The sequence below is a fragment of the Meleagris gallopavo genome, chromosome 10, assembly GCF_000146605.3.
Source record: "Meleagris gallopavo isolate NT-WF06-2002-E0010 breed Aviagen turkey brand Nicholas breeding stock chromosome 10, Turkey_5.1, whole genome shotgun sequence".
NCBI lineage: Eukaryota > Metazoa > Chordata > Aves > Galliformes > Phasianidae > Meleagris > Meleagris gallopavo.
This window is the reverse complement of record NC_015020.2, coordinates 11701211-11719210: the sequence shown is the minus strand read 5'-3', so window position 1 is coordinate 11719210 and position 18000 is coordinate 11701211. Positions and strand designations below refer to the sequence as shown.

General features: G+C 49.1%; 1 long non-coding RNA gene across 1 annotated transcript; it reads right to left on the bottom strand.

Annotated features, from left to right (window-relative positions):
* Window positions 1-1318: 1318 nt before the first annotated feature.
* On the bottom strand, window positions 1319-17535 carry LOC109369249. Its single transcript, XR_004160770.1, has 3 exons — window positions 6360-17535; window positions 5834-5894; window positions 1319-5661 (listed from the first exon to the last, which is right to left on the bottom strand). It is a non-coding gene; the product is annotated as an uncharacterized LOC109369249 (long non-coding RNA).
* Between the last annotated feature and the right edge of the window lie 465 nt (window positions 17536-18000).

Genomic DNA, 18000 nt, shown 5'->3' with positions numbered 1-18000 from the left:
CCGTCACCCCCGACTCTCCCCTCGTTCCCCCGCTCCGTGCCTCAAGCAGCTCCTTCCTTCTCACCTCAGCCATCCGCATCTCCTCGCTGTGCTTTCTCTCCTTCTCCGACCCACGAGGTGCCGCCGGCGGGGCCTTGCCGAGCAGCGAATCCGTGCCCTCGTACCTCCTATGCATAGGATTGTTAAAGCTGGAAAAGACCTCTGAGATCGTCGGGCCCGGTGCAGTGCCGCACACCAGGCGTGTGGCCAGGGAGCCGCGCAGGCGGCCTCCGCAGAGGTTTGGTGGTCTCACCCCAGCACGGTGGGGAGATGAAGGGCTGTGGTCAGTTAACGAACAAACAGTTCATCCCAAAGATGCTGCTAGGTGGCTGCCAGCGCTCTGATGCATGAACAGTCCCTTTGCTTTCTCTTCCAGTGGTGGGATTTGCAGGGCTCGTGGGAAGGAGCCATGATTTGATCCTTCTAAGGAAGGATGGGGAGAGACAAGGGTGACAAAAGCAGCCCCAGACAGAGAGGAGGGGGCTCACAGGGACCCGTTGCCCCAGGGGGTGGTGGTGTGGGACCTTTCCCCGAAAGGCCCCATCACAAGCAAACATGGTGCATGGCATTTACTTTGAATGCACGCAGGACACATGCATGCCTTGATGGTCCCACGAGGGATTCTAGCCAAAACATACATCTTCCAGGCAGGAGAAGCTGGTAGTGTTCCCAACGCCATGGAGAGCTCAGTTCAGATCTACGTGTCATGGCACACAAGAGTGAAAGGACTTCCTGAATGCCCATCCGCGTTCCCATCGATCTCAGACTGTCCAGTGGCCAAACAGACCTCTGTCAGCATCAGATGATGAACAAGGGCAGCCGAAAACAAGGCTAGCCTGCTAACTTGTCTTTAAAAAATATAGAGGGTAGTTACGGTGATCACAAGAACTTCCTGCTTGGCAGATGGTTTCATCAGATCTGAGGGCTGCCAAGCTGTCTCTGTCAGCATAAGGGAAGGCCCGGCCCCAGTCCCTGACCTCAGCTCAGGTCGGGGATGAAGCCATCCAGTTTATAGGAAAGATAAAAAAAAAATAAGGCAATTGTTTTCCTTCTGTCCTTCCTTTTTAATGAAATGCCTTCCAATATTTTAAGCAAAACACGGCTTTCCATTTGGAAATTTCCTTTCCAACCATTAAAATGTTTTAAAGCAGTTGAAGGCGAAGCGAGATGTTTTGATTTTTGTCGCTGCGAAATGTTCCACTCAACACATTCTTTTTGTTCCTTGGCTTGCCAAAATTTTTCATCAGCTTTTCACCCAAGACATATCTATGTCTTTTTTTTTTTTGGCTTTTTTTGAAAAGGCCAAAAACGAGGAGAAAATATTCAGTATCTCCATGGCTGCACAGGAAATGGAACTTAATCCAAGGAACAAGGAGCCAACGGACTTCTCTCCGAAGGTCCAACCTTTCAGACACTTAGTCATCTCCCTTACTCGAACACCAAGTCTAGACGTATGCTGTCTCAAAATTTGGCAGGGACTCTCCCATCCCCAGAGGTCAGTACAGGATCTGTTGAGTTTGATCTTGAGCAACTCCAAGGAGAGGAAGCATGGTGGATCAAAACGTGGTGACAGGCCAGTCCGAGGAGGACAGACAGTGGCACTCCAGTGATGTTGGGGCACGTGGGATGTGGTGGCCTGCTGAGCCTTCCCCATTTCCCAAGTCACAGCTTGATGCCTCAGCACATGAGGTAGGCATGTGTGGAGATGAGCTGAGTTGTCTGTGGGGCAGAGAGCCCGAGGTGGTCCCATGAGCCCAAGGCAACCCTGTGGTGTGTCACAGGGAGAGGAACCTCACTCTCCAAGCTGCCCCAAAGCAGCTGCTCCAGGGCAGGCAAGCATCCAGCACGGAGCCTTGGAGGAGCAGTCAGGCATGGCCAGGACTCTCTGCCATCTACCGGAGTCTGTGAAATCCCTCCTGTCAGAGATAACTAATCCTGGGGCCTTTACAACACCTCTCCTGAAAAGCACATTTCATTCTTCTGTCTTCTTCCACTTCCAAGTGCATGAGATTGCAATAGGCATTACCGAAAATATTCCCCTTGGGAGCCGACACCGGACTCCCTTAAAGCCCAAACACCATCACCCCTCCTTCCCCAACACACCAGCAGGCGCTATTCTCTATTATCTCTACACCCACTAAATCTTTCTGAAATAAAGAATAAACATTTCCACCACACATACTATAAGTGTATACGCCGAGCTGCATTGCTTCCTTTCCTCTGCGGTTATTGTAAAGTGGTTTTGTTTCGATGGTGAAGCAGATGGACAGGCTCCAAGTCTGCCGGCTCTGCTCCCTGTCAGTAGGTCTATCTCTGTCTTTGGTTTATCACAGATTCCTGAAGAAAATGTTTATGGGAGCCTCTTGTTTAAAATCTTGGCTCCGTCGTGACGTAATTCCTATTATTTATTAAATGAAAAACAAGCTGTTGTTAATGCATCGTTCCCGCAGCGAAGCGAAGCCCTGGAAAATTGAGGCCAAGTGTGAGTAAAGCATCTCCCCATCAGCATCCACAGCACCCACATCACGATGGGATGAAAACCGATCTCCTGCCCTGTGGCTCCCTAAATATTGCCATTTCGGTGAGGAGAGCCTCAGTTCCGTGGACTCTTTAGCTCTGGGGTCTGAAGACTGAGACCCCTCCATGCTGGTACCCCAAATTCATTTTCCTCTCTCTTCTGCAATTTTCCTTACTTTCTTCCATGCGTAAGCCCAGCATCCCGTTCCCCAGCCCACCACAGCCCTGGCAGTGCACTGAGCTCTGGGTGGATGGTCTCTCTTGGATTAAACATGGCAGAGTTGAAATTCCTAGCAGGTTCTCAGAAAAGATTCTTAAATTTACTCGGAAACATTGTGTTGCTTTTTTTGAACTGATTGTTTATTTGTCAGTTTAGTCATTATCCTTCTCCCTTACTCATCTGGCTTTTGATAAGACAGAAAATGTCAAAGGGAAAGGAAATAGGCTCAGAATAATTTCCCCTGGCGAAGGATCCCAGTCCCCAGAAGCTAAGGGAGTTTTCTCATCCATTTTAGCAGAGACGTGACTTCACTCACCATGCCAGGCTAAATCAGCGTTCAAGCTTTTGCCTGGTTTACACATTAGACCTTAGCAAAGTGCTTGGGTTTTTAGAGTCATCTTGATCTGCAGATCTCAAAGCCTTTTTCAAAGGAGCTCAATACGGCTCTTCCCAGTTAAAGGATGGGATTTGCTGGTGTTCATCTGGGACTGGGAGAGCCAGAAATGGATTCCCAGCTGCCTGACTCCAGGCATCACACTCTGCATCGCTCCAACTTTAACATCCTAATGGTGTATTCTATTAAAATACGTCTATTTTTCATTGTCCGTTACCATCTCCTACCCACAATGTTATTACAAACAACCTTCACACACTACAGCCACAGGGGAGAGGATCAACTTCTGTTGTCATAAAAATGTGCCTAAACTTGCTGTTTGTTGCTTATTCAAATGCAAGTAACAAAACTCTTATCATCAGAAGTTTACCAAAAAGGAAAACTGCTTTTCCCAATAGCTGACATAAACATGTAAGTGCTACCAAACATATTTACATGTTTGAAATAGATGGTATAATTACAATGAGTTATAGCCAATACTCAGTCTTTCCCCGCTTTAAATGCTACCTTCTGATACAGCACAACACATTCTTTAATTGTGATCACGTGCTTTTTCTTAGAGGCTGCTGCAATTTTTTTCCCCACAAAAATGTCTGTAATTGAAAAGCAAATGGCATTGTTTGAAATAAATTCTCTGCCCTCCCAGATGTAAGCAGGTGACTTACCCTGCGGAATGTCCTATTTCTGAGGCTTTGACATTGTAGCGAGCCATTTGTGAAGCCATTTTGGATGCCATTCCAGATCTCAAACCCAAGTTTCAGCGAGGAAATACAGCTTCTTTAGACTGAAAAATTTCAACGCGATTTTGAAAACAAGTCAGGTAAAAACTATCAAAGGAAATATCAGCAAAAGCACTCAGATTCCTCCAATAAAAGCAGGTCTCAACAACAGCCTTTTTCCCTCTTTCAGCCAATACTGATGTTCCTCAAAGGATAGGAAACAGCCCTTAAATTCACTCTTATCGATTGTGCCTCACATTCTGCACGGTACTTTTTAAAAGACAAAGCCACATTAGAGGGACAAAAACATGACTGTATTCCACAGCTTCTCCGTGAGACCTCACAAGTCAGGCCTTTAAACAAGAGCTCCTCTTCACCGCCAGCACTATGGGCTCGTTTTTGTAGCAAGCCCTTTTCCAGATACTTGGCAAAACAGGCACACCCCTGGCCTTCGTTTACAGATGGAAAAATGAAGGGGCAAGAAGGGCTTCAGCTTTGTGAACCATCAGCAAGAGCCTCTGTTAATCACACAGGGTGATCCCAGGATCTACCTTAAGCACAGTGTGAAAGAAAACCCCGCTGCTCCATGTGAGCTATAGGTATCTGGAATGACTTCCTTTGTGCCTCAGAAGCAGATTCGGGGTTTTGGGATGTCTTCCACAGTGTCACCTTCCCTCATCTCTTGGGTTCATCCCCAAGCACAAGTCGTTTTCCTCTCTGGAGCTTTACACAGAAGTCCAAGGCTGAGAAAGGCTGCAGAAGTACGAGCAGGTTTCAGACAGTAAAGCTGGTGGGAATTGTCCCCTCTTGTGCAAAGACCTCCAGCCAAGGGGACGCCTGCTGCTCTCGGAGCTAGAGCCTACCTCCCCACACACACCTCAAGCTGGCCATCAGCACCGAGCAGCGAGCAGAGAGGTCACAGTGTGACACTTGGTCTCTATGGCTGTCAGTAAACCAACAACTCTAATTTACTGTCTCGCTTTTTGATAAAATCATCCCCTTGGCTTTTCCGTGCCTTCCTCCAGTGGTGTTTTTGACCCAGTGTTCCTGCAGGCTTTCTTAATATCAGCTGTCCCATTCTTTCTATGCAACTGCTGAAATTGGACCTTAGCCTTTCATTTCATTTTCATTTGGCTTCTTCCCCAACTTCCCATATTTCAGCACTTTGCTTATTATCAGTCCGGTCCCTCCTGTACTTTACTCAGCTCCATTCTACTAATTGTTTGGAGCACAGGCACAGCATTCCCTAAAATGGGGTCATTTCCCCTCTCAGGCAGCCACTGCCACATATTCAGTGCACTCCCCTGACTCACAGAGCAGGAGCAAAACTTCCCCTGCAAAGGTGCCGGTGCCCTTGACTGAGCGGGTCTGAGACAGTGATCGATATAATCACTGATATATGGTCATGTCCCATATTGGTTCTTCACAGCCCATGGAACATGTCCCTTGGCAGGCCCTGAAGGTTGCAGGACAGATAGGTTTCACAACTGGACATCCATTTTCACTGCTGTTTTTGCTTTGCCGGTAACCTTGCTGTATTGCACACCACCCTGGGAAGCACCACGTTACAAACACACAGCAAGCCAAATCGAAGATATTTCCCTTTAATTCTCGTGAATTCCTCCTAGTTGTTTGGATTCCTGTACAGTCAGCCGGACCAAAGATGCTCACACCACCCTTGCCGACGACCTTGTCTTCCCAGAACATGTCACCGCTGCTTCCCTGTAGCTCCCAGGTCATACAGAGGTGTCAAAGCCACTTGCCTCTCACTTCTGAGAAAGGAGGCAGTGCTGCAGAGATTAGAACCACAAATCACAGCAGCAGCTCTCCCGCCTCCAGACCCAACCCAGGTTCACCAAGGACTTCACTTTTCCTGGTCGACTGGGCAGAAAACCCACAAAGCTTAATTTCTTACCACGCTTTCCCAGGAGGAAAAAATCTCACCTAGAACTGCTGTCAAATCACATATCGTATCTCCCCCCAGAAAGACTTAGGCAGGTTGAGCCTGGAAGAAAGAAAAACTCTCAAAGGCTGCTTGTTTGATAAGGGCACACGGGCACAGTGGCACCTAGTTAGTGTGGGACACTGGAAGAGGGCTGGCAGGGGGCTGGGGAAGCGCACTGCCCTCCCTAGGAACAGGCACAGTTGTCCCAAAGGGAAGCCAGAAAGGACAGACTGTGGTTACCTCTCAGTGAGAGCAAAGCCCTCACAATAAAACGTGTTTGCATCTTTTGCAGTGAGCTCAAATCCACCAAGCACTGAGATGCAATGGGTGGTCAGCTCATCACCTACTACGAGGGCAAGCCTCAGCCCTGAGCCAAATTCACCAGATTTGTGACTTTAGGAGGAGATCCTATTGAGTACCAGTTTACTCACACTGAAGATCTAACTTTCAGATTTTAGGGTCCCTAAATAAGCATTGCATAGGAGCTTGAATTTCAAGAGAAGACCTCACCAGGCTCACACTTACCTGGCCTTGAATGAAAGAACTGAAACTCCTTCGACATTCCAGACTGCTCAGCTCCTTTCTCCAGCTAATTGTTCTTTCCCCAGTGGAACAGTTTATTTCTGGAGCAATACAAGAATTAGGGCAGAGAGAAAGACACTGGTGGGTCTGAAAGCAAGTCTCAGTTAGGGGCTGGAGCACTGGTTACTTGCATTTGAGCTGGGGTCTCAGAAGCTTGAGGCTGTCACTTCCAGCTCACAAGAAAGGAGACGTGCTCCTGGATACATCTTGCCAGCTGCTGCTCCTGAGCACTGCCGTGTGGATGAAGTCAAAGGCACAAGGAGGAAGAGCAAACACAGAGTTTTATGAGAACGAACAACATCCCTTCCTTCCATAACAGCACCTCCAACTCTGCTGGTAGGGGAAGGATGGAAAATTAGCCAGGTCTGGAGCCAGGTATCCGTAGGCTGTGGTTGCAAGTAGCACTCTTCTTTATTCCATGACCACAACCATTTACCAAAGCTTGCTTGGGCTATTTTCATACTCCCCATTGCACCTCCATTGGTTGGGCTGACTCCATTCAGTCTCAGGGCTTTTTATATTCTAGAAGCTCAGGTGATACTGGTGACACAAGAATGGTGTTACACATTTACTCTGTGCTGCTGGAATCAGACTCCAGCCTTAGCTTTTATACCATCTCCCCTCCCACCACACTTAGCTCCAAGTGCTGGATTAACCAAATGCCATCAATTAAATTGCCTCAGAGGAAACAAAATGCACATTTTTACAGTTCTGATCTGGAGTCCTGTTCTCATGCCTCATGATGAAAGGACTTCTTTAGGCTGCACAAACCACTCGTGCTAAAAGGCAAACATTATTATGTCCTGCTTTTTCCTTTGAAACCTAGTGCAGATGAGAGAGAATTCATAATGCAGAATCAGAGGGGTCCCTTAAAACAAGAAATCAATGTACCCAATCCCTCAATCTCTCTAGTACTGGATGGATCCTTCACGAGTGAAGTGGGCTAGTCTTGGTTTGATGCTGGAATTGCAGCAGATTTTTAAGCAGCAGAGCTGAAATGGAAAATCTGCAGCTGGATGCAGGAATCCATTCCTCCTGGAGTAAAGATGGGAAGCACACTCCTGAACCTCCCCTTTAGGCGAGCGTTTCTGGAGTCAGCGTTTCTCCCACTGGCTCTAACACCCTTCCCCTGTCTGTGCAGCAGTGAGCAGTGTTCTGTTGCTCACACACATCACACACATCCCCATTCTGGTCTGTTTGAGGCTCGGCTTCCCAGGCTTTATCATAGGCAAAATGAAATCACCTGGATAGTGTCGCTTTAAAAGCCACGGAAGTGCAGAGAGCAGCACCAGCAGCAGTCAATAGCAATTTCCACCGCTGGGTCGATACCATCTGATGGCTGTGTAGCTGTAAAGATTGTTTCACACACATATCAGGAGGTGGGCAGGGGCAGGAAGAGTGGAATTGGTTTTAATGATTGCAGGATTCAAAGTATGCCTGGCTTTCTCTCCTTCTTCTTTCACAAGAAACACATAGGCACGCACAGTCAGAAATCAAATTTCCAGCCCTGTCAGCTCCTATCACACCAGCTCCCCAGCTGGATTCCTTTCCAGTTTGCCAGGAAAGCTTCTCCCAACCCAAGAAGCGCGGTACATGGAGATAGAGTTGCAGCCCGTGCCCACACTTCAGCAGCACAGGCCATTGCCTCCTCAGACACTGAGCTGAGCAGAAGCGCAGAGCTCAGCTCCAAACCCACGGGGTCTCCAGGTGCAGGTAATTGGCACTGGTATTGCTCCCTGGACAAGATCAGGACGTTTTTCTAGGTGCTGGATAGGTAGGCAATGGCAGATACAATAAAGGGAAAAATTACCAATTTTGCAGAGAAAGTATGTGAATGGCTCTCAGTTGCTCCTGCAGTAACTGCAAGCCAAGATGAGCCAGCTTTTTTTAAAAAAAAGAACATTCATTTGATCCTTTGTCCTTTAATTCATCAACTTGCTGGTATTAAACACAAACTTATCCGTCCTATGACAGAAGGAAAGTTTTCAAAGCCTTGCAGCCCCCAGCCTCTCCTGACCCTCAGCACCCAGGTACCAGGGGCTTCAGCACTTTGGGCCAGCAACCAAAGCTGTTGCTGCTCTAGATCCAACTTCACTAATAGGTCTTTTATTATTATTATTATTATTATTTATTTTTTTCCTGGAAAGAAATGCAAGGAGAAGGAAGAAGAAAGATGGAACACTTTGCTTCACTATTTTTAAAGAAGGCATCTTGCTGTGCCGATTCAAAACACTCTTGGTTCATTTCAGAGGACCTGTTAGTTGTCCCACATATGCTGGCACCACTGTCCCCAACCTCTGACCTCCAGGCCAGTCCACAGAAGATCCTTTTCCACTCTTTCCAAGACCTTACTACCATTTCCCTTCCACGTTCTTCTGTTTGCAGCTTTTCTGTCACATGAAGCCTGTGCAGTCACCAGTTCCAGCTCCGGGAATGTCCTGGCCATGTAGGGGTGGCCACCATCTACCACCACCAGGAGACAGTGAGGTGGCCAAAGCAATGGCAGATGAGTAAAGCCTAAACCCTGGTGTTCCCCAAATGCAGCAGAGGGAGATGTACAGATGGAAGAGCCATAGGAATTTTGGATCCTGCAGGATGCCCACATACATGTAACCGGAGACCCCCTGATCCCCATGATGTCCCAAGTGGGCTGGCAGCTTCATTAATTAGTCACTAAGCCAGCACCCTCAGCCCTTTAACTCCCAATAAACCAAAACATCACAAAATTCCTTACGCAATTGAAAAAATCCCTCTGAATATGGTGATTTTTGTTTGCCTTTTGAGTGATGCTTTGATGCCTCTGCAAAATCAAGTCCTTGTAATGGTGCGAGTCCAGAGGCTGGGACTTTAAATAAAATCCCATGCGCTGGGAGATGCTCGAGGCAGTGATAAGCACAGCTCCTGCTTCGCCTGTGCTCAACCCTGCAAAAGGCTGAAAGGGCTCTGTCTGCTCAGCAGTCAGAGGAAATCTTCGTCGTGACTTGAGCCCAGATACCCACAGAGTGAAAATAGCTGAGACTGGCATGATCGTTAGGCTCGCAGGTAAAAGGCACAGTAAGCAGCACAACCCAAAATAAATAGCGGGAGCTGACAACACTGAGTGAGGGAACCTTGAATGGGAAATAAAAGACAATTTTGAGCAGCGAGGGTAGTTAATCACCAGGTCTGGTTACCAAGGGAAATGGCAAATTCATCACCAGCCAGAGGTCGCACACAGAGACTGGATGTCTTCCAAGAAGAGATGCAGGTTCAGGACCAAGCTTTTGGCTTCAAGAATATCCCTCTGAGGAGAACAGTGCTCTCCATCACAGCCACCATGCGATGATGCCAAGCGCACGGTTGGGGTCGTGGTGCTGCTGAGCCTGCAGCTCCCTTTGGTTGCACCAAGGCTGGGTTTGGGACTGAGCACGGCCCATCTGCAGACACCCAGCCGTGCTGGGGGCTGAGTCCTGCAGCCGTTGTGGCTAGCAGTGCTACCAGGTTCCCTGCATCGAGGCAGCAGAATAATGCTCTCTTTTCTTCCTTTTATTCTTTGTGTCTGCTCCTTCCTCCCTCCTCCACATGAAACCAAGCCCAAAATACACACTGCAGCTTCTGTTTACCCTTTCAGGCAGTCTCAGTGATGCCCAAGATGCTGATTTGATCTGACCTCTCCCATCGCCACCTTACCACCAGCGCAGCTCCCACCCCTCCATAGAAGCAGAAGCAAAAACCCAAGAGCAGAGCAGAGCAAACAGCCTCGGCATCCCTGACGTTCTCAAACCTCTCCACATCTGGGAGAAAAGCAGAATGGATTAGAGTTGGATTTGCAGCTTTTAATTGCAGACAGAGAGCAGAACGCCAGCAGTACACTGTGGTGCCACGCATGGATGGGATCGCCACACCCCAAAGGGCAGAGCAGTGCTCCCTCCCTTCCCTCTGCCCCAGTCAATATGGCCAATTTAAAGAGGTTTCAGAAGAAAGCAGGTGCCTGCAGCTCACACTGCTTCCCTGACCCTTGTAAATCCAGTCTCTTGAGTGAATGGCTTGTTTGGAGAGAGCCCTCCGTTTGTTTGTCTGGGCTCTAGTGATAATAGCTCTAATTTATCTCTGAGCTGGGCAGGCATGTCTAATGTGTTTGAGTATTTAGAAGCATTACGGAGGTTTCATTTGGTCAATAGTTTCTTGAAATCCTTTCCCACACACAGAGGAGCAATGCGAAAGAGCAGTTCCTGAGGTCTGCACACCGCTCAGCAGCCAACCAGACTCCAAAATGGAGGCCCTGTGGTCCTCAGACTCACAGTCCCCAGCCTCAGAAATGAAGCCCAAGCAGCCAACCTGTGACAAGGACCATGACAAGGTGACCTGGAACATGGCTCCGTGCCTCCTCCTGCTGAGACCTTTTGCAGCCTCACTTGTGTCCTGGATCCAACCTGATTCAACAGCTTCAGCTTGCAGTCTGCACCGGGAAACATGGCGGTGTTGGGATGAGCATGTTCTCCGTGTCCCTCATACCTGGTTACCACCCAAGCTCCTGCACCGTGGTGCTGGGCTGGGGCACGCTGGGCACTGTGCAACCTGGGGGCAGTGGACTCGGTTATGGAGGCCCAATGTAATTACTTATAGTGACGGGAGGCCAGGACACCAAGGTTAACACCTTCACTCTCAGAAAAGTACCAGGGGACATGGATGGATGCTGCCAAGCTGCTGGATGTGCCTCCAACTCCTGCAAGGTCCAGCCAGGAGGAAAAAGCTCATCATGGAATTTTTCATAAAGCAAAATAAAAGCAGCTTTCAAGCCTGGAATTTGAGGGACGCAAGCTCATTTCTTGGCTTTGCTTGAAGACAGCCTTTGCTTGTACAAAGCCTTGAGCATCTCACTCCAGCTCCCAGTTCCCCATCCCCATGATGCCCTTGGCTATGTTGCAGACCTTACCAAGCTCCTCTGGCACCAGCAAAAGTTTCCCATGGCTCTGCATTTTTTTTGCGTGGGTTTAAATGGATTGAAATAACTCTTGTTAAAAATAAGAGCCACCAAATTTAGCCTTCCTTCCCTCCGCCTCCCGTTTCCTGGAGGATCTGCAACAGGCGGCCGGCTGGGAGGGTTTTGTCTGTTATTTATAAAGCTTTGATGAAAAACCCCGAAGACAAAGGAAAAAAATGATATCATGCTCCCTGCAGCAACAAGGCACCACGGGCACAGGGCCCACCTCCATTTGGGCTCAGTGCTGCCCTTCCTTCTGCCTTCCCTGCAGCTGCTCTCCAGATCCCTGCCATCCCCGAGGGATGCAGCACCGAATGATACAGCTCCCTTCCTTTAGACCTTACTATTTCAGCAGAAAATATCACGACACCCCACCTCTTAGCAGCAGGGTGTTGCTACACCCTGGGCTCAACATCTAAGGCGTGAGCATCGTGCCACGGTGGGAGCACTGCAGGGATGCATGTGCACACATTCCTCTCTCTCTATACCTGCGTGTATGTCCTGTGGCACACGTGTGATGCGTACTGAGATTACATATTATGGAGAACAAACATTTAATTTTAAAAGTCACCGTGTGACAACAAGTTAATTATCTATCATATCATCGCTGAAACCCAAACATTTTGAAAGCTAGGAAATAACTAATTAAGATCACCATAAATCTTCCTCTGTCTCAGGAGCCCATTTTCCTAAGAAATAAGGAGAAATACATATTTCATCACAATGCAACCTCCTTAACTCTGACCTATAAGATATTAACGAGTAGTTCACACAGTTCCTCGATCTAAACACTTTTTGCAAAGGTTACCATAAGGCAGCACAGGGTAATTATTCAGTTACACTCTTGGCAACCTGACTTGCAGTAAGCATGTAGACAGATAGTTAGGAGGAAAAAATATGTGTAACACTGTGATCTTCTCGCCTAACATGAACTGTGCGACGTCCTTGGATCCATTTTGCTTTGCAGCAGAATAAAGCTTACAGAGGAACATAATTAACTACTACCAGCTGAAGCCTCGCTCCCTCCTCCAGTGTCAGCCATTGCTCTATGGCTGCTCCAAACTGGCCAAACTGGGCTGCTCCTTATACCCAAGCTCCCACCCTCTCCTGGGCATTCTTCTGACACTCATTTATCTATAGTTTTGGCAAAGAAAATAACTTCGTACTGATCCTGGATATTGAAATTCACAGGGAAAACGCACAAAAACTAGGGCAGAACTAGGACGCTATTGACATGCACAACATGACTGAAGACTTGAACAGGGAGGAGATTTCAGATTTTTTCTTTTAATTAGACAGGCAGGTGGAACAACCCTTCAAGCAAGGCTTTGAGCCGTAAGAGGAAAAGGGTATTCACACTTAGCATCAGGATTGCAAAGGGAAAAAGATGAGTCGCAAGAGAAATTAGCAAAGGAAGACACATCTGGAAATGAAGAAATACAAGAGAGGATACCTGGCAGGACTCAGGTGAGAGCCGGGGGAGCCTCAGAATAAAACTCTGGGACTGAGAGCTCTCTGTGTCACCTCCACCTTCTGAGCCAGGGCCGTGATGGGAGCAGAGCGGTGTTTGGGAGGGGATTCAACATCAAAACGTCGTGCTCTGCTCTGGGAGATTCTGACACTGATCAAGCAGCACCGATGTTGTGAAGGCTGTTTGCAAATGAATTTAAGCTAAGGGGAAAAAAGCCCTTTTTGTGCTGGAATTAAAGTGTCTAGACAGAGTCTTCCTGGTGTAACTGGACCCCTGCATACAGATCATGATACACCTGATAAAACTTCCCCATGGAGACAGGGACTAAAAAACGCTTTGGCAGAAACTCCAGCAAGAGCCATTTTCAAAGTCTTTAATCTCGAGAATTACTTATTCCACATAATGAAGCCTGCATTATGGTTATTCATTACATGGACCCTAAACACTGGAAAGCGAGTGGATTTGCTTTGGCATTCCAACAGGCAGCAGCAGCAGGAGGAGGCTGGCCCTGAGAGTGAGGTCATATCTCCCTCTAGCTGCTGGTCCTGGGGACTCGGCAGCCTCTGGCCACCCGACACCTGCACAGGTTGCCCTCTGGCTCCTGGGAACCCTCTTGCAGTGTTACGGGCCCTGGAGTCACCTCCTATGGCAATGGAGTGAGGTATAGCACTGCTCTTGGAGAGGAGATGCTCCTACAGGGAGGTGGGAGGCCAGGAGGGAATGACTCCTGGCAGGTGCAAACTGAAATCCAACCATCCTCAGCAACAGCACGGAAACTTTTCCTTAACGTGTTTTCTTCATGTGCATCTCTGTGTGCAAACACTCTGGAAACACGAACAGGAGCAAGAGAAAGAACAGCAGGAAAAATTCCGTGTTTCAACAACGAGCAAGGGTCCAGCTAAAACATTCACAGTTCAGGAACCTCTCCAAAAAATGCTCTCCACGCAGAGCAGAAACTTCCTCAGCCAGTCGCAGAGCTCTTCACTTCACCTCGCTTTCCCACAGACCCGAAAAGCAAAGGATGTCAAGGCGATGTCTGCTGGTCTGCCCTTTCCTCTGACCAAAGCTGGCTCTGTGCAGGGCTGGTGGAGGTGTACAAGAGCCTTCTCCTTGTTCCTGGAGGGCCCTTGACGTGTCCAGAGCCATGCAGAGGACTCCAGCCCCATAGCACGCCTGCAGTAGGGGCTGGCGTGCCTGAGCAGCCGCGTGCATGCACGCACATTGTCCACCTAGCAAAGTTTCCCCTGGATTTTTGTTACCATGTCATCTATTAATTACCTAATTACATCTTCTAATTATGGGATTCCTCCAGTATTTATACTCATTACATAAATGGCGGCAATTACACTAATTAGGTTAATGATACAGGATAACAGTCTACAAATTGCTTCAAAGGGACACTCTCGAGGCACACAGCCCGTGGACATGCTCCTGCCCCACGGCCCCACAGGACACAGCCTCCCCATGGAGGGAGGAGCCCGGAGCCTCACTGGGTCTCACCAAGCTGGACTTTACCAGGGAGATAAAGGACGAGAAGGACAGAGGACCTGCTCCGCTTCCAAACGAGCCCCAAGTCCTTGTAACCCACTCAGCTCCCAACCTCCAGCCCGGAGGCATTTCCAAAGGGCAGGCTGGCAGAGAGGGAATCCAGCTCCCTTGAGTGCCCATGGAGCTCCGGAGGCACTTTGCAAAGCAAAGCGTGTCCTCGGGGCGAGCACAAGCCTATTTCCGAGCGCCCTACTTACCCAGATTTGCTGCAGGCCGAGCGGCGCGTGACGGCGCGCTTGCCCCTATATCTCACCCAAAAGCATCCTAAAACCCTGCCAAGCTCCATTACTCTCTGGAGTGGCCTCAACCACGGGGAGAAAAGTTTCAACCCCTTCTGCAGAGGAGCACGGGAGCCCTTTGCAGCAGTTTGGAGCGTGATGAATGGCCCTTTGTCCTGCAGCCACTACAGAAAGAGAATGTAATTACCCAAACTGGAATTCGGCCAGGACGCAATTTTACGCTGAATGAACTTCCCCCCTCCTCTCCTTCAAGTGTTTGCAAATCCCCCTTTAAAGATAAAATCCCAGAATAAAATCCAGCGCTTGCTTCAAAATTGGCCTGACTCCATTCCAAGCCAACGGAACAACTCCATTTTGCACCTATAAGGCTGCGGAGCTCTCGGTGTGTTGTGCGAGAGATTTCATTATTGGCGAGGCTGAAGAACGCTGATTTCTGTCACCGAACTGCTGTCTTAGCCCTAAACTACATCCCCTTGTCAGCTGCCCAAAGACACGTGTAACCAGGTCCGTTTTCTGAGAGATATACGGCGGCGTGGGGCTCCTTGCTCGCTCCAACAGGACACGGCCGCGCTCCGGAGGCGCGAGCTGACCGGTCTGCCTCTAACAGGCAGGGTCTATGGCTCCGGCGGGAGTCCTGCAGGAGCATATATCGATTGTAAATAATGTCTCAATATCCTATAGTAGGTCATAAATCAAGAAGGGGTTGAAATATCTCTTCTCCCAGGGTACTTTTTTTTTTTTTTTTTTCCTTGTAAAGGAGTCTATTTCTTGTTTAGCAGTTTTCAGAGTTACTGCGTCAACCTTTTAGCCCTGGTGCCAGGTTTGAACTGCAGCCAGTGATCCCTGCTTGACCTTCACCAGGGCCACGCAGCAGCTCTGTCGTGGGCACAGACATCCCATGGGGAACAGCCACAGCTCCTACCCACCCCGGTGGGGCCATGGGGAAGACGCCGTGACTCCTTGGAGGTGAGACCCGGGTTTTGCTCTCAGCACTCCCACCTATGGCTCATAAGGGAAGTCAGGGGGTGATGAGGTCAGGGGATGATCTGTGTACCTGAAGGTCGGCCCTTCCCTTCCTTCAGATCTTCCCACTCTTTAGGAAGTGACGTGCCATGGAGCCCATGCTCTGGTGGGCAAAAGGAAGTGCCTGGGAAGGCGCAGCTCATGTCTGGGATGCTCGCACGCAGGAACAGCTGCTTGCAAAATAGCATTTTCTCCAATTGCTGCATTATTCTAGAGAGGGGGAAAAGAATATATGTCAGGGGTCATTTTTAGGGTTATTGAGTAGAGAGAACTGAATACTTGGCAGAAAGACAGGAAAAACAACAGTTTGCAATGTAGAAAATCCTTGAAAATGGTCCAGGTTGAGCTTCTGTTTTGTGTGGGGACCTCCAATCCCACTGAGTGTCAAAGTCTGAGAGGGCAGCGGGGCTGGGTGCACTGATAACCCAGCATGGAGCCAGGAGAAGCAGGCAATGTTGGGCTCTCCGGGCCCAAGGACTGTCTGAGCTGCACTGACAGTAAAATGAAGCCCAGAGGAAGGTGTGACGAGATCTCCTGGGAGCAAAACGAGAGCTACAATCTTTAGAGAAACCAAGAGGGAATAAAAGGGAAGAGGGGTGGGAGGGGAGCTGCATTTACCTGAACAAAGCAAGAATGTTGGCAGTAACGCAACTCAGCTCTGGTTTGCATGGGAGGCTTTGGAGAAGAGGGTGGGAGGCAAGGTGGGAAATTACCAGGAGCTTAAGAAAATATATACGTAAAAATTAAAAAATAAAATCAAACTGTATCAGCATTGACTAATAATTTCCGGGCTCTGCGCAGATGTCATTAATGACCCTTTTTATTCATGCAGGAGTTCCCAAAGAGGAGCATAATGTTCCATTAGTAATAATTGAGAAAGTCTCCTGTCGGGATTATGTCAAAACCTAGAGATGTTGCTGCTGCCAAAACATTTTGGTGACAAACGTGTGAAGCGTTTGACAGTAGGTGCCACAGCAGGGTGAGGCTTCAGGAGGGGAATCCTAGGAGGAGGGAGGAGACGACAGCAGGGTGGGAACTGGGAGAAGGGCAGGCAGAAAACCCTGCACCCCAAGAGCTGCACTTGTGTGGTACTGCTTAGAGTCCTTTGCTCCTCTTTATATTTTCAAGGAAAAGGGAAAAGAAATTTCCCAGCCAACGGTGGCTGGATCTACACCCTACCAAGAAACACCTACAACACATCCCAATAGCATCTTGGACCTGTCATGGGGACCGTTAGGCATTTTGGCTGGCCCATCTCCTCCTGCACTCCAGGGCTTTGCAAGAGAGATGCAATATAGAACGTACCCTGGTTTTGTGCCACTAGATCATTTTGTATAGGGCAGTGAGGTGCTGGAATAGGCTGCCTGGGTCTTCCATCCTTGAAGGTATCCAAAGCCATGGATGGGGCCGCAGGCAGCCTGATCTGATAGGCAGCCTACGGCAGGAGTTGGGGCTGGGTGGGCTTTGGGGCTTATTGCAACCCAACCATTCTATGATTCTAGCTGCGCCCTTGGCCAGCAGAGACTTTGTGACATGCTTAACATTCCCTGGTGCTTACAACTGGTGGATCTTAGAGGGAAAGGAAATGGAGCTCCTTCCACCAAACCCTTCCCAATTGGAACCAGGCATTGCAATCTCTTGTGTTGAACAGCAGATGTGGAGCCCTCTTCAACTACAACTGGTGTTGCAGAAGCCACGGCTGCAAAACACAGAGGAGCAGCGGGTCTCCCAGGCTCAGTCTGTTTCCAAGAAAGGGTTAGTTAATGCCAAAATAACATGTCCCCTCTCTGCCCTTATCCCTTTCATGCACCCCCCCCAAAGTCAGCGTGACACATAGCCAGGCATCCCCAAAGATGGAAGAACCTTGGCACCACCCAGCTCTTTGGAGGGGTTTGGCACTTGGAGCAAAGGCGTTGATCCCAGCCCAGTGCAGGCAGCACGTGAAGCCATGAAATTTGGATTTGGATCCCAAGCTGGAGTGGGAAAGCTGCGGAAGGAAAGCTGCAGAAGGGGCCAGCGGCTCGCTGCTCACCCCAAGGGCAGCAGAAGAGGCCAGTGCCAAGCAGCTGGTGCTCCTCAGCCCTGCTAACAGCCATGAGACCTACTCTGGATTTGTTTTATCCATCGAGTCTCCAAACATGTTAGCAGGGAGAAATACACTGGCCTCATCCTCCCCACCCCAATGCATTGCACCGGAGTGAATGCACCCTGCTTTCTGCCCACTCCACAGAGCTGTGCCCAGGGCATCCCACAGCTGTGCCACTGTCCCCCAGTGGGGGCACAGCCACCCCCAGGCATGGCACGGTGGCCGAGCTGAGCCAGCAGCATGGAAAGGAGCGT